Consider the following 18,229-nt stretch of genomic DNA (forward strand, 5'->3'; position numbering starts at 1 on the left):
TTTAATAAAAGGAATACGACTTCTATCAGTTTAATAAGAGGAATACGACTTGTATCAGTTTAATAAGAGGAATACGACTTGTATCAGTTTAATAAGAGGAATACGACTTGTATCAGTTTAATAAGAGGAATACGACTTGTATCAGTTTAATAAGAGGAATACGACTTGTATCAGTTTAATTGTATCAGTTTAATAAGAGGAATACGACCTGTATCAGTTTAATAAGAGGAATACGACTTGTATCAGTTTAATAAGAGGAATACGACTGGTATCAGTTTAATAAGAGGAATACGACTTGTATCAGTTTAATAAGAGGAATACGACCTGTATCAGTTTAATAAGAGGAATACGACTTGTATCAGTTTAATAAGAGGAATACGACTTGTATCAGTTTAATAAGAGGAATACGACTTGTATCAGTTTAATAAGAGGAATACGACTTGTATCAGTTTAATAAGACGAATACGACTTGTATCAGTTTAATAAAAGGAATACGACCTGTATCAGTTTAATAAGAGGAATACGACTGTATCAGTTTAATAAGAGGAATACGACTTGTATCAGTTTAATAAGAGGAATACGACTTGTATCAGTTTAATAATAGGAATACGACTTGTATCAGTTTAATAAGAGGAATACGACTTGTATCAGTTTAATAAGAGGAATACGACCTGTATCAGTTTAATAAGAGGAATACGACGTATCAGTTTAATAAGAGGAATACGACTTGTATCAGTTTAATAAGAGGAATACGACTTGTATCAGTTTAATAAGAGGAATACGACTTGTATCAGTTTAATAAGAGGAATACGACTGGTATCAGTTTAATAAGAGGAATACGACTGGTATCAGTTTAATAAGAGGAATACGACTTGTATCAGTTTAATAAGAGGAATACGACCTGTATCAGTTTAATAAGAGGAATACGACTTGTATCAGTTTAATAAGAGGAATACGACTTGTATCAGTTTAATAAGAGGAATACGACTTGTATCAGTTTAATATCAGTTTAATATCAGTTTAAATACGACTTGTATCAGTTTAATAAGAGGAATACGACTTGTATCAGTTTAATAAGAGGAATACGACTTGTATCAGTTTAATAAAAGGAATACGACTTGTATCAGTTTAATAAGAGGAATACGACTTGTATCAGTTTAATAAGAGGAATACGAAAAGTATCAGTTTAATAAGAGGAATACGACTTGTATCAGTTTAATAAGAGGAATACGACTTGTATCAGTTTAATAAGAGGAATACGACTTGTATCAGTTTAATAAGAGGAATACGACTTGTATCAGTTTAATAAGAGGAATACGACCGGTATCAGTTTAATAAGAGGAATACGACCGGTATCAGTTTAATAAGAGGAATACGACCTGTATCAGTTTAATAAGAGGAATACGACTTGTATCAGTTTAATAAGAGGAATACGACTTGTATCAGTTTAATAAGAGGAATACGACTTGTATCAGTTTAATAAGAGGAATACGACTTGTATCAGTTTAATAAGAGGAATACGACTTGTATCAGTTTAATAAGAGGAATACGACTTGTATCAGTTTAATAAGAGGAATACGACTTGTATCAGTTTAATAAGAGGAATACGACCTGTATCAGTTTAATAAGAGGAATACGACTTGTATCAGTTTAATAAGAGGAATACGACCGGTATCAGTTTAATAAGAGGAATACGACCTGTATCAGTTTAATAAGAGGAATACGATCTGTATCAGTTTAATTATTGGAATACGACCTGTATCAGTTTAATAAGAGGAATACGACTTGTATCAGTTTAATAAGAGGAATACGACTTGTATCAGTTTAATAAGAGGAATACGACTTGTATCAGTTTAATAAGAGGAATACGACTTGTATCAGTTTAATAAGAGGAATACGACTGGTATCAGTTTAATAAGAGGAATACGACTGGTATCAGTTTAATAAGAGGAATACGACCTGTATCAGTTTAATAAGAGGAATACGACCTGTATCAGTTTAATAAGAGGAATACGACTTGTATCAGTTTAATAAGAGGAATACGACTTGTATCAGTTTAATAAGAGGAATACGACTTGTATCAGTTTAATAAGAGGAATACGACTTGTATCAGTTTAATAAGAGGAAACGAGTATCAGTTTAATACGACGACTGTATCAGTTTAATAAGAGGAATACGACTTGTATCAGTTTAATAAGAGGAATACGACTTGTATCAGTTTAATAAGAGGAATACGACTTGTATCAGTTTAATAAGAGGAATACGACTTGTATCAGTTTAATAAGAGGAATACGACTTGTATCAGTTTAATAAGAGGAATACGACTTGTATCAGTTTAATAAGAGGAATACGACTTGTATCAGTTTAATAAGAGGAATACGACTTGTATCAGTTTAATAAGAGGAATACGACTTGTATCAGTTTAATAAGAGGAATACGACTTGTATCAGTTTAATAAGAGGAATACGACTTGTATCAGTTTAATAAGAGGAATACGACTTGTATCAGTTTAATAAGAGGAATACGACTTGTATCAGTTTAATAAGAGGAATACGACTTGTATCAGTTTAATAAGAGGAATACGACTTGTATCAGTTTAATAAGAGGAATACGACTTGTATCAGTTTAATAAGAGGAATACGACCTGTATCAGTTTAATAAGAGGAATACGACTTGTATCAGTTTAATAAGAGGAATACGACTTGTATCAGTTTAATAAGAGGAATACGACTTGTATCAGTTTAATAAGAGGAATACGACTGGTATCAGTTTAATAAGAGGAATACGACTTGTATCAGTTTAATAAGAGGAATACGACTTGTATCAGTTTAATAAGAGGAATACGACCTGTATCAGTTTAATAAGAGGAATACGACATGTATCAGTTTAATAAGAGGAATACGACTGGTATCAGTTTAATAAGAGGAATACGACCTGTATCAGTTTAATAATTGGAATACGACCTGTATCAGTTTAATAAGAGGAATACGACCTGTATCAGTTTAATAAGAGGAATACGACTTGTATCAGTTTAATAAGAGGAATACGACTTGTATCAGTTTAATAAGAGGAATACGACTTGTATCAGTTTAATAAGAGGAATACGACTTGTATCAGTTTAATAAGAGGAATACGACTTGTATCAGTTTAATAAGAGGAATACGACTTGTATCAGTTTAATAAGAGGAATACGACTTGTATCAGTTTAATAAGAGGAATACGACTTGTATCAGTTTAATAAGAGGAATACGACTTGTATCAGTTTAATAAGAGGAATACGACCTGTATCAGTTTAATAAGAGGAATACGACTTGTATCAGTTTAATAAGAGGAATACGACTTGTATCAGTTTAATAAGAGGAATACGACTTGTATCAGTTTAATAAGAGGAATACGACTTGTATCAGTTTAATAAGAGGAATACGACTTGTATCAGTTTAATAAGAGGAATACGAGTATCAGTTTAATAAGAGGAATACGACATGTATCAGTTTAATAAGAGGAATACGACTGGTATCAGTTTAATAATAGGAATACGACTTGTATCAGTTTAATAAGAGGAATACGACTTGTATCAGTTTAATAAGAGGAATACGACTTGTATCAGTTTAATAAGAGGAATACGACTTGTATCAGTTTAATAAGAGGAATACGACTTGTATCAGTTTAATAAGAGGAATACGACTTGTATCAGTTTAATAAGAGGAATACGACTTGTATCAGTTTAATAAGAGGAATACGACTTGTATCAGTTTAATAAGAGGAATACGACCTGTATCAGTTTAAATACGAGTATCAGGAATACGACCTGTATCAGTTTAATAAGAGGAATACGACCTGTATCAGTTTAATAAGAGGAATACGACTTGTATCAGTTTAATAAGAGGAATACGAGTTTAATAAGAGGAATACGACTTGTATCAGTTTAATAAGAGGAATACGACTTGTATCAGTTTAATAAGAGGAATACGACTTGTATCAGTTTAATAATTGGAATACGACCTGTATCAGTTTAATAAGAGGAATACGACTTGTATCAGTTTAATAAGAGGAATACGACTTGTATCAGTTTAATAAGAGGAATACGACTTGTATCAGTTTAATAAGAGGAATACGACTTGTATCAGTTTAATAAGAGGAATACGACTTGTATCAGTTTAATAAGAGGAATACGACTTGTATCAGTTTAATAAGAGGAATACGACTTGTATCAGTTTAATAAGAGGAATACGACTTGTATCAGTTTAATAAGAGGAATACGACTTGTATCAGTTTAATAAGAGGAATACGACTTGTATCAGTTTAATAAGAGGAATACGACTTGTATCAGTTTAATAAGAGGAATACGACTTGTATCAGTTTAATAAGAGGAATACGACCTGTATCAGTTTAATAAGAGGAATACGACTTGTATCAGTTTAATAAGAGGAATACGACAGTTTAATAAGAGGAATGTATCAGTTTAATAAGAGGAATACGACTTGTATCAGTTTAATAAGAGGAATACGACTTGTATCAGTTTAATAAGAGGAATACGACCTGTATCAGTTTAATAAGAGGAATACGACCTGTATCAGTTTAATAAGAGGAATACGACTTGTATCAGTTTAATAAGAGGAATACGACTTGTATCAGTTTAATAAGAGGAATACGACTTGTATCAGTTTAATAAGAGGAATACGACTTGTATCAGTTTAATAAGAGGAATACGACTTGTATCAGTTTAATAAGAGGAATACGACTGTATCAGTTTAATAAGAGGAATACGACTTGTATCAGTTTAATAAGAGGAATACGACTTGTATCAGTTTAATAAGAGGAATACGACTTGTATCAGTTTAATAAGAGGAATACGACTTGTATCAGTTTAATAAGAGGAATACGACTTGTATCAGTTTAATAAGAGGAATACGACTTGTATCAGTTTAATAAGAGGAATACGACTTGTATCAGTTTAATAAGAGGAATACGACCTGTATCAGTTTAATAAGAGGAATACGACTTGTATCAGTTTAATAAGAGGAATACGACTTGTATCAGTTTAATAAGAGGAATACGACTTGTATCAGTTTAATAAGAGGAATACGACTTGTATCAGTTTAATAAGAGGAATACGACTTGTATCAGTTTAATAAAAGGAATACGACTTATCAGTTTAATAAGAGGAATACGACCTGTATCAGTTTAATAATTGGAATACGACCTGTATCAGTTTAATAAGAGGAATACGACCTGTATCAGTTTAATAAGAGGAATACGATAAGTTTAGGAATACGACTGTATCAGTTTAATAAGAGGAATACGACTTGTATCAGTTTAATAAGAGGAATACGACTTGTATCAGTTTAATAAGAGGAATACGACTTGTATCAGTTTAATAAGAGGAATACGACTTGTATCAGTTTAATAAGAGGAATACGACTTGTATCAGTTTAATAAGAGGAATACGACTTGTATCAGTTTAATAAGAGGAATACGACTTGTATCAGTTTAATAAGAGGAATACGACTTGTATCAGTTTAATAAGAGGAATACGACTTGTATCAGTTTAATAAGAGGAATACGACCTGTATCAGTTTAATAAGAGGAATACGACTTGTATCAGTTTAATAAGAGGAATACGACTTGTATCAGTTTAATAAGAGGAATACGACTTGTATCAGTTTAATAAGAGGAATACGACTTGTATCAGTTTAATAAGAGGAATACGACTTGTATCAGTTTAATAAGAGGAATACGACTTGTATCAGTTTAATAAGAGGAATACGACTTGTATCAGTTTAATAAGAGGAATACGACTGGTATCAGTTTAATAAGAGGAATACGACTTGTATCAGTTTAATAAGAGGAATACGACTTGTATCAGTTTAATAAGAGGAATACGACTTGTATCAGTTTAATAAGAGGAATACGACCTGTATCAGTTTAATAAGAGGAATACGACTTGTATCAGTTTAATAAGAGGAATACGACTGTATCAGTTTAATAAGAGGAATACGACTTGTATCAGTTTAATAAGAGGAATACGACTTGTATCAGTTTAATAAGAGGAATACGACTGGTATCAGTTTAATAAGAGGAATACGACTTGTATCAGTTTAATAAGAGGAATACGACTTGTATCAGTTTAATAAGAGGAATACGACTTGTATCAGTTTAATAAGAGGAATACGACTGGTATCAGTTTAATAAGAGGAATACGACTTGTATCAGTTTAATAAGAGGAATACGACTAAGAGGAATGTATCAGTTTAATAAGAGGAATACGACCTGTATCAGTTTAATAAGAGGAATACGACTTGTATCAGTTTAATAAGAGGAATACGACTTGTATCAGTTTAATAAGAGGAATACGACTTGTATCAGTTTAATAAGAGGAATACGACTTGTATCAGTTTAATAAGAGGAATACGACTTGTATCAGTTTAATAAGAGGAATACGACTTGTATCAGTTTAATAAGAGGAATACGACCTGTATCAGTTTAATAAGAGGAATACGACCTGTATCAGTTTAATAAGAGGAATACGACTTGTATCAGTTTAATAAGAGGAATACGACTTGTATCAGTTTAATAAGAGGAATACGACCTGTATCAGTTTAATAAGAGGAATACGACTGTATCAGTATCAGTTTAATAAGAGGAATACGACTTGTATCAGTTTAATAAGAGGAATACGACTTGTATCAGTTTAATAAGAGGAATACGACTGTATCAGTTTAATAAGAGGAATACGACTTGTATCAGTTTAATAAGAGGAATACGACTTGTATCAGTTTAATAAGAGGAATACGACTTGTATCAGTTTAATAAGAGGAATACGACTTGTATCAGTTTAATAGGAGGAATACGACCTGTATCAGTTTAATAAGAGGAATACGACTTGTATCAGTTTAATAAGAGGAATACGACTTGTATCAGTTTAATAAGAGGAATACGACTTGTATCAGTTTAATAAGAGGAATACGACTTGTATCAGTTTAATAAGAGGAATACGACTTGTATCAGTTTAATAAGAGAAATACGACCGGTATCAGTTTAATAATTGGAATACGACCTGTATCAGTTTAATAAGTGGAATACGACCTGTATCAGTTTAATAAGAGTATCAGAATACGACTTGTATCAGTTTAATAAGAGGAATACGACTTGTATCAGTTTAATAAGAGGAATACGACTTGTATCAGTTTAATAAGAGGAATACGACTTGTATCAGTTTAATAAGAGGAATACGACTTGTATCAGTTTAATAAGAGGAATACGACTTGTATCAGTTTAATAAGAGGAATACGACTTGTATCAGTTTAATAAGAGGAATACGACTGGTATCAGTTTAATAAGAGGAATACGACTGGTATCAGTTTAATAAGAGGAATACGACTTGTATTAGTTTAATAAGAGGAATACGACATGTATCAGTTTAATAAAAGGAATACGACTTGTGTCAGTTTAATAAGAGAAATACGACCGGGATCAGTTTAATAATTGGAATACGACCTGTATCAGTTTAATTATTGGAATACGACTTGTATCAGTTTAATAACAGGAATACGACTTGTATCAGTTTAATAAGAGGAATACGACTTGTATCAGTTTAATAAGAGGAATACGACTTGTATCAGTTTAATAAGAGGAATACGACTTGTATCAGTTTAATAAGAGGAATACGACTTGTATCAGTTTAATAAGAGGAATACGACTTGTATCAGTTTAATAAGAGGAATACGACTTGTATCAGTTTAATAAGAGGAATACGACTTGTATCAGTTTAATAAGAGGAATACGACTTGTATCAGTTTAATAAGAGGAATACGACTTGTATCAGTTTAATAAGAGGAATACGACTTGTATCAGTTTAATAAGAGGAATACGACTTGTATCAGTTTAATAAGAGGAATACGACCTGTATCAGTTTAATAAGAGGAATACGACCTGTATCAGTTTAATAAGAGGAATACGACTTGTATCAGTTTAATAAGAGGAATACGACTTGTATCAGTTTAATAAGAGGAATACGACTGGTATCAGTTTAATAAGAGGAATACGATGGTATCAGTTTAATAAGAGGAATACGACTTGTATCAGTTTAATAAGAGGAATACGACTTGTATCAGTTTAATAAGAGGAATACGACTTGTATCAGTTTAATAAGAGGAATACGACTGGTATCAGTTTAATAAAGAATACGACTTGTATCAGTTTAATATCAGTTTAATAAGAGGAATACGACTTGTATCAGTTTAATAAGAGGAATACGACTTGTATCAGTTTAATAAAAGGAATACGACTGTATCAGTTTAATAAGAGGAATACGACCTGTATCAGTTTAATAAGAGGAATACGACTTGTATCAGTTTAATAAGAGGAATACGACTTGTATCAGTTTAATAAGAGGAATACGACTTGTATCAGTTTAATAAGAGGAATACGACCTGTATCAGTTTAATAAGAGGAATACGACTTGTATCAGTTTAATAAGAGGAATACGACATGTATCAGTTTAATAAGAGGAATACGACCTGTATCAGTTTAATAAGAGGAATACGACTTGTATCAGTTTAATAAGAGGAATACGACTTGTATCAGTTTAATAAGAGGAATACGACTTGTATCAGTTTAATAAGAGGAATACGACTTGAATCAGTTTAATAAGAGGAATACGACTTGTATCAGTTTAATAAGAGGAATACGACTTGTATCAGTTTAATAAGAGGAATACGACCTGTATCAGTTTAATAAGAGGAATACGACCTGTATCAGTTTAATAAGAGGAATACGACTTGTATCAGTTTAATAAGAGGAATACGACTTGTATCAGTTTAATAAGAGGAATACGACTTGTATCAGTTTAATAAGAGGAATACGACTTGTATCAGTTTAATAAGAGGAATACGACTGGTATCAGTTTAATAAGAGGAATACGACTTGTATCAGTTTAATAAGAGGAATACGACCTGTATCAGTTTAATAAGAGGAATACGACTTGTATCAGTTTAATAAGAGGAATACGACTTGTATCAGTTTAATAAGAGGAATACGACTTGTATCAGTTTAATAAGAGGAATACGACTTGTATCAGTTTAATAAGAGGAATACGACTTGTATCAGTTTAATAAGAGGAATACGACTTGTATCAGTTTAATAAGAGGAATACGACCTGTATCAGTTTAATAAGAGGAATACGACTTGTATCAGTTTAATAAGAGGAATACGACTTGTATCAGTTTAATAAGAGGAATACGACTTGTATCAGTTTAATAAGAGGAATACGACTTGTATCAGTTTAATAAGAGGAATACGACTTGTATCAGTTTAATAAGAGGAATACGACTTGTATCAGTTTAATAAGAGGAATACGACTTGTATCAGTTTAATAAGAGGAATACGACTTGTATCAGTTTAATAAGAGGAATACGACTTGTATCAGTTTAATAAGAGGAATACGACTTGTATCAGTTTAATAAGAGGAATACGACTTGTATCAGTTTAATAAGAGGAATACGACTTGTATCAGTTTAATAAGAGGAATACGACTTGTATCAGTTTAATAAGAGGAATACGACTTGTATCAGTTTAATAAGAGGAATACGACTTGTATCAGTTTAATAATAGGAATACGACCTGTATCAGTTTAATAAGAGGAATACGACCTGTATCAGTTTAATAAGAGGAATACGACTTGTATCAGTTTAATAAGAGGAATACGACTTGTATCAGTTTAATAAGAGGAATACGACTTGTATCAGTTTAATAAGAGGAATACGACTGGTATCAGTTTAATAAGAGGAATACGACCTGTATCAGTTTAATAAGAGGAATACGACTTGTATCAGTTTAATAAGAGGAATACGACCTGTATCAGTTTAATAAGAGGAATACGACTTGTATCAGTTTAATAAGAGGAATACGACTTGTATCAGTTTAATAAGAGGAATACGACTTGTATCAGTTTAATAAGAGGAATACGACTTGTATCAGTTTAATAAGAGGAATACGACTTGTATCAGTTTAATAAGAGGAATACGACTTGTATCAGTTTAATAAGAGGAATACGACTTGTATCAGTTTAATAAGAGGAATACGACTTGTATCAGTTTAATAAGAGGAATACGACTTGTATCAGTTTAATAAGAGGAATACGACTTGTATCAGTTTAATAAGAGGAATACGACCTGTATCAGTTTAATAAGAGGAATACGACTTGTATCAGTTTAATAAGAGGAATACGACTTGTATCAGTTTAATAAGAGGAATACGACTTGTATCAGTTTAATAAGAGGAATACGACTTGTATCAGTTTAATAAGAGGAATACGACTTGTATCAGTTTAATAAGAGGAATACGACTTGTATCAGTTTAATAAGAGGAATACGACTGGTATCAGTTTAATAAGAGGAATACGACTTGTATCAGTTTAATAAAAGGAATACGACTTGTGTCAGTTTAATAAGAGAAATACTGTATCAGTTTGTATCAGTTTAATAAGAGGAATACGACTTGTATCAGTTTAATTATTGGAATACGACTTGTATCAGTTTAATAAGAGGAATACGACTTGTATCAGTTTAATAAGAGGAATACGACTTGTATCAGTTTAATAAGAGGAATACGACTGTATCAGTTTAATAAGAGGAATACGACTTGTATCAGTTTAATAAGAGGAATACGACTGGTATCAGTTTAATAAAAGGAATACGACTTGTATCAGTTTAATAAGAGGAATACGACTTGTATCAGTTTAATAAGAGGAATACGACTTGTATCAGTTTAATAAGAGGAATACGACTTGTATCAGTTTAATAAGAGGAATACGACTGGTATCAGTTTAATAAGAGGAATACGACTGTATCAGTTTAATAAGAGGAATACGACTTGTATCAGTTTAATAAGAGGAATACGACTTGTATCAGTTTAATAAAAGGAATACGACTTGTATCAGTTTAATAAGAGGAATACGACTTGTATCAGTTTAATAAGAGGAATACGACCTGTATCAGTTTAATGAGAGAAATACGATTGGTATCAGTTTAATAATTGGAATACGATCTGTAGGAGTTTAATTATTGGAATACGACCTGTATCAGTTTAATAAGAGGAATACGACTTGTATCAGTTTAATAAGAGGAATACGACTTGTATCAGTTTAATAACAGGAATACGACTTGTATCAGTTTAATAAGAGGAATACGACTTGTATCAGTTTAATAAGAGGAATACGACTTGTATCAGTTTAATAAGAGGAATACGACTTGTATCAGTTTAATAAGAGGAATACGACTTGTATCAGTTTAATAAGAGGAATACGACTAATGTATCAGTTTAATAAGAGGAATACGACTTGTATCAGTTTAATAAGAGGAATACGACTGGTATCAGTTTAATAAGAGGAATACGACTTGTATCAGTTTAATAAGAGGAATACGACTTGTATCAGTTTAATAAGAGGAATACGACTTGTATCAGTTTAATAAGAGGAATACGACCTGTATCAGTTTAATAAGAGGAATACGACTTGTATCAGTTTAATAAGAGGAATACGACTTGTATCAGTTTAATAAGAGGAATACGACTTGTATCAGTTTAATAAGAGGAATACGACCGGTATCAGTTTAATAAGAGGAATACGACTTGTATCAGTTTAATAAGAGGAATACGACCTGTATCAGTTTAATACGACTTGTATCAGTTTAATAAGAGAATACGACTTGTATCAGTTTAATAAGAGGAATACGACTTGTATCAGTTTAATAAGAGGAATACGACTTGTATCAGTTTAATAAGAGGAATACGACTTGTATCAGTTTAATAAGAGGAATACGACTTGTATCAGTTTAATAAGAGGAATACGACTTGTATCAGTTTAATAAGAGGAATACGACTTGTATCAGTTTAATAAGAGGAATACGACCTGTATCAGTTTAATAAGAGGAATACGACTTGTATCAGTTTAATAAGAGGAATACGACTTGTATCAGTTTAATAAGAGGAATACGACTTGTATCAGTTTAATAAGAGGAATACGACTTGTATCAGTTTAATAATAGGAATACGACCTGTATCAGTTTAATAAGAGGAATACGACTGTATCAGTTTAATAAGAGGAATACTACTTGTATCAGTTTAAAAAGATGAATACGACTTGTATCAGTTTAATAAGAGGAATACGACTTGTATCAGTTTAATAAGAGGAATACGACTTGTATCAGTTTAATAAGAGGAATACGACTTGTATCAGTTTAATAAGAGGAATACGACTTGTATCAGTTTAATAAGAGAAATACGACCGGTATCAGTTTAATAAGAGGAATACGACCTGTATCAGTTTAATAAGAGGAATACGACCTGTATCAGTTTAATAAGAGGAATACGACCTGTATCAGTTTAATAAGAGGAATACGACTTGTATCAGTTTAATAAGAGGAATACGACTTGTATCAGTTTAATAAGAGGAATACGACTTGTATCAGTTTAATAAGAGGAATACGACTTGTATCAGTTTAATAAGAGGAATACGACTTGTATCAGTTTAATAAGAGGAATACGACTTGTATCAGTTTAATAAGAGGAATACGACTGGTATCAGTTTAATAAGAGGAATACGACTGGTATCAGTTTAATAAGAGGAATACGACTTGTATCAGTTTAATAAGAGGAATACGACTTGTATCAGTTTAATAAGAGGAATACGACTTGTATCAGTTTAATAAGAGGAATACGACTTGTATCAGTTTAATAAGAGGAATACGACTTGTATCAGTTTAATAAGAGGAATACGACATGTATCAGTTTAATAAGAGGAATACAACTTGTATCAGTTTAATAAGAGGAATACGACTTGTATCAGTTTAATAAGAGAAATACGACTTGTATCAGTTTAATAAAAGAAATACGACTAGTATGAGTTTAATAAGAGGAATACGACTTGTATCAGTTTAATAAGAGGAATACGACTTGTATCAGTTTAATAAGAGGAATACGACTTGTATCAGTTTAATAAGAGGAATACGACTTGTATCAGTTTAATAAGAGGAATACGACTTGTATCAGTTTAATAAGAGGAATACGACTTGTATCAGTTTAATAAGAGGAATACGACCTGTATCAGTTTAATAAGAGGAATACGACTTGTATCAGTTTAATATCAGAGGAATACGACTTGTATCAGTTTAATAAGAGGAATACGACCTGTATCAGTTTAATAAGAGGAATACGACTTGTATCAGTTTAATAAGAGGAATACGACTTGTATCAGTTTAATAAGAGGAATACGACCTGTATCAGTTTAATAAGAGGAATACGACTTGTATCAGTTTAATAAGAGGAATACGACTGGTATCAGTTTAATAAGAGGAATACGACTTGTATCAGTTTAATAAGAGGAATACGACTTGTATCAGTTTAATAAGAGGAATACGACTTGTATCAGTTTAATAAGAGGAATACGACTTGTATCAGTTTAATAAGAGGAATACGACTTGTATCAGTTTAATAAGAGGAATACGACTGTATCAGTTTAATAAGAGGAATACGACTTGTATCAGTTTAATAAGAGGAATACGACTTGTATCAGTTTAATAAGAGGAATACGACTTGTATCAGTTTAATAAGAGGAATACGACTTGTATCAGTTTAATAAGAGGAATACGACTGGTATCAGTTTAATAAGAGGAATACGACTTGTATCAGTTTAATAAGAGGAATACGACTTGTATCAGTTTAATAAGAGGAATACGACTTGTATCAGTTTAATAAGAGGAATACGACTTGTATCAGTTTAATAAGAGGAATACGACTTGTATCAGTTTAATAAGAGGAATACGACTTGTATCAGTTTAATAAGAGGAATACGACTTGTATCAGTTTAATAAGAGGAATACGACCTGTATCAGTTTAATAAGAGGAATACGAGGAATACTGTATCAGTTTAATAAGAGGAATACGACTTGTATCAGTTTAATAAGAGGAATACGACTTGTATCAGTTTAATAAGTATCAGTTTAATAAGAGGAATACGACTTGTATCAGTTTAATAAGAGGAATACGACTTGTATCAGTTTAATAAGAGGAATACGACTTGTATCAGTTTTAAGAGGAATACGACTTGTATCAGTTTAATAAGAGGAATACGACTTGTATCAGTTTAATAAGAGGAATACGACTTGTATCAGTTTAATAAGAGGAATACGACTTGTATCAGTTTAATAAGAGGAATACGACTTGTATCAGTTTAATAAGAGGAATACGACTTGTATCAGTTTAATAAGAGGAATACGACCGGTATCAGTTTAATAAGAGGAATACGACTTGTATCAGTTTAATAAGAGGAATACGACTTGTATCAGTTTAATAAGAGGAATACGACTTGTATCAGTTTAATAAGAGGAATACGACTTGTATCAGTTTAATAAGAGGAATACGACTTGTATCAGTTTAATAAGAGGAATACGACTTGTATCAGTTTAATAAGAGGAATACGACTTGTATCAGTTTAATAAGAGGAATACGACTTGTATCAGTTTAATAAGAGGAATACGACTTGTATCAGTTTAATAAGAGGAACGATCAGTTTAATAAGAGGAATACGACTGTATCAGTTTAATAAGAGGAATACGACTTGTATCAGTTTAATAAGAGGAATACGACTTGTATCAGTTTAATAAGAGGAATACGACTTGTATCAGTTTAATAAGAGGAATACGACTTGTATCAGTTTAATAAGAGGAATACGACTGGTATCAGTTTAATAAGAGGAATACGACTTGTATCAGTTTAATAAGAGGAATACGACTTGTATCAGTTTAATAAGAGGAATACGACTTGTATCAGTTTAATAAGAGGAATACGACCTGTATCAGTTTAATAAGAGGAATACGACTTGTATCAGTTTAATAAGAGGAATACGACTTGTATCAGTTTAATAAGAGGAATACGACCTGTATCAGTTTAATAAGAGGAATACGACTTGTATCAGTTTAATAAGAGGAATACGACTTGTATCAGTTTAATAAGAGGAATACGACTTGTATCAGTTTAATAAGAGGAATACGACTTGTATCAGTTTAATAAGAGGAATACGACTTGTATCAGTTTAATAAGAGGAATACGACTTGTATCAGTTTAATAAGAGGAATACGACCGGTATCAGTTTAATAAGAGGAATACGACTTGTATCAGTTTAATAAGAGGAATACGACTTGTATCAGTTTAATAAGAGGAATACGACTTGTATCAGTTTAATAAGAGGAATACGACTTGTATCAGTTTAATAAGAGGAATACGACTTGTATCAGTTTAATAAGAGGAATACGACTTGTATCAGTTTAATAAGAGGAATACGACTTGTATCAGTTTAATAAGAGGAATACGACTTGTATCAGTTTAATAAGAGGAATACGACTTGTATCAGTTTAATAAGAGGAATACGACTTGTATCAGTTTAATAAGAGGAATACGACTTGTATCAGTTTAATAAGAGGAATACGACTTGTATCAGTTTAATAAGAGGAATACGACTTGTATCAGTTTAATAAGAGGAATACGACCTGTATCAGTTTAATAAGAGGAATACGACCTGTATCAGTTTAATAAGAGGAATACGACTTGTATCAGTTTAATAAGAGGAATACGACTTGTATCAGTTTAATAAGAGGAATACGACTGGTATCAGTTTAATAAGAGGAATACGACTTGTATCAGTTTAATAAGAGGAATACGACTTGTATCAGTTTAATAAGAGGAATACGACTTGTATCAGTTTAATAAGAGGAATACGACCTGTATCAGTTTAATAAGAGGAATACGACTTGTATCAGTTTAATAAGAGGAATACGACTTGTATCAGTTTAATAAGAGGAATACGACTTGTATCAGTTTAATAAGAGGAATACGACTTGTATCAGTTTAATAAGAGGAATACGACTTGTATCAGTTTAATAAGAGGAATACGACTTGTATCAGTTTAATAAGAGGAATACGACTTGTATCAGTTTAATAAGAGGAATACGACTTGTATCAGTTTAATAAGAGGAATACGACCTGTATCAGTTTAATAAGAGGAATACGACCTGTATCAGTTTAATAAGAGGAATACGACTTGTATCAGTTTAATAAGAGGAATACGACTTGTATCAGTTTAATAAGAGGAATACGACTTGTATCAGTTTAATAAGAGGAATACGACTTGTATCAGTTTAATAAGAGGAATACGACCGGTATCAGTTTAATAATTGGAATACGAGTTTAATATCAGTTTAATAAGAGGAATACGACTTGTATCAGTTTAATAAGAGGAATACGACGTGTATCAGTTTAATAAGAGGAATACGACTTGTATCAGTTTAATAAGAGGAATACGACTTGTATCAGTTTAATAAGAGGAATACGACTTGTATCAGTTTAATAAGAGGAATACGACTTGTATCAGTTTAATAAGAGGAATACGACTGGTATCAGTTTAATAAGAGGAATACGACTTGTATCAGTTTAATAAGAGGAATACGACTTGTATCAGTTTAATAAGAGGAATACGACCTGTATCAGTTTAATAAGAGGAATACGACTTGTATCAGTTTAATAAGAGGAATACGACTGGTATCAGTTTAATAAGAGAATACGACCTGTATGAGTTTAATAAGAGGAATACGACTTGTATCAGTTTAATAGGAGAAATACGACTGGTATCTGTTTAATAAAAGGAATACGACTTGTATCAGTTTAATAAAAGGAATACGACTTGTATCAGTTTAATAAGAGGAATACGACTTGTATCAGTTTAATAAGAGGAATACGACTTGTATCAGTTTAATAAGAGGAATACGACTTGTATCAGTTTAATAAGAGGAATACGACCTGTATCAGTTTAATAAGAGGAATACGACTTGTATCAGTTTAATAAGAGGAATACGACTTGTATCAGTTTAATAAGAGGAATACTACTTGTATCAGTTTAAAAAGACGAATACGACTTGTATCAGTTTAATAAGAGGAATACGACTTGTATCAGTTTAATAAGAGGAATACGACTTGTATCAGTTTAATAAGAGGAATACGACTTGTATCAGTTTAATAAGAGGAATACGACCGGTATCAGTTTAATAAGAGGAATACGACTTGTATCAGTTTAATAAGAGGAATACGACTTGTATCAGTTTAATAAGAGGAATACGACTGGTATCAGTTTAATAAGAGGAATACGACTGGTATCAGTTTAATATCAGAGGAATACGACTTGTATCAGTTTAATAAGAGGAATACGACTTGTATCAGTTTAATAAGAGGAATACGACTTGTATCAGTTTAATAAGAGGAATACGACTTGTATCAGTTTAATAAGAGGAATACGACTTGTATCAGTTTAATAAGAGGAATACGACTTGTATCAGTTTAATAAAGACTTGTATCAGAATACGACTTGTATCAGTTTAATAAGAGGAATACGACTTGTATCAGTTTAATAAGAGGAATACGACTTGTATCAGTTTAATAAGAGGAATACGACTGTATCAGTTTAATAAGAGGAATACGACTTGTATCAGTTTAATAAGAGGAATACGACTTGTATCAGTTTAATAAGAGGAATACGACTTGTATCAGTTTAATAAGAGGAATACGACTTGTATCAGTTTAATAAGAGGAATACGACTTGTATCAGTTTAATAAGAGGAATACGACCTGTATCAGTTTAATAAGAGGAATACGACCTGTATCAGTTTAATAAGAGGAATACGACTTGTATCAGTTTAATAAGAGGAATACGACTTGTATCAGTTTAATAAGAGGAATACGACTTGTATCAGTTTAATAAGAGGAATACGACTGGTATCAGTTTAATAAGAGGAATACGACCGGTATCAGTTTAATAAGAGGAATACGACTTGTATCAGTTTAATAAGAGGAATACGACTTGTATCAGTTTAATAAGAGGAATACGACTTGTATCAGTTTAATAAGAGGAATACGACTTGTATCAGTTTAATAAGAGGAATACGACTTGTATCAGTTTAATAAGAGGAATACGACTTGTATCAGTTTAATAAGAGGAATACGACTTGTATCAGTTTAATAAGAGGAATACGACTTGTATCAGTTTAATAAGAGGAATACGACTTGTATCAGTTTAATAAGAGGAATACGACTTGTATCAGTTTAATAAGAGGAATACGACTTGTATCAGTTTAATAAGAGGAATACGACTTGTATCAGTTTAATAAGAGGAATACGACTTGTATCA

The 18,229-nt window shown here is 31.5% G+C and overlaps 1 protein-coding gene across 1 annotated transcript in view; it reads right to left on the minus strand.

The window, feature by feature from the left end:
- Window positions 1-18,229, minus strand: part of LOC143251889 (carbonic anhydrase-related protein 10-like) — a 193,492-nt gene that overhangs the window by 123,749 nt on the left and 51,514 nt on the right. The window lies entirely within an intron of this gene.

The sequence above is a fragment of the Tachypleus tridentatus genome, chromosome 6 (assembly GCF_004210375.1).
Source record: "Tachypleus tridentatus isolate NWPU-2018 chromosome 6, ASM421037v1, whole genome shotgun sequence".
Taxonomy (NCBI): domain Eukaryota; kingdom Metazoa; phylum Arthropoda; class Merostomata; order Xiphosura; family Limulidae; genus Tachypleus; species Tachypleus tridentatus.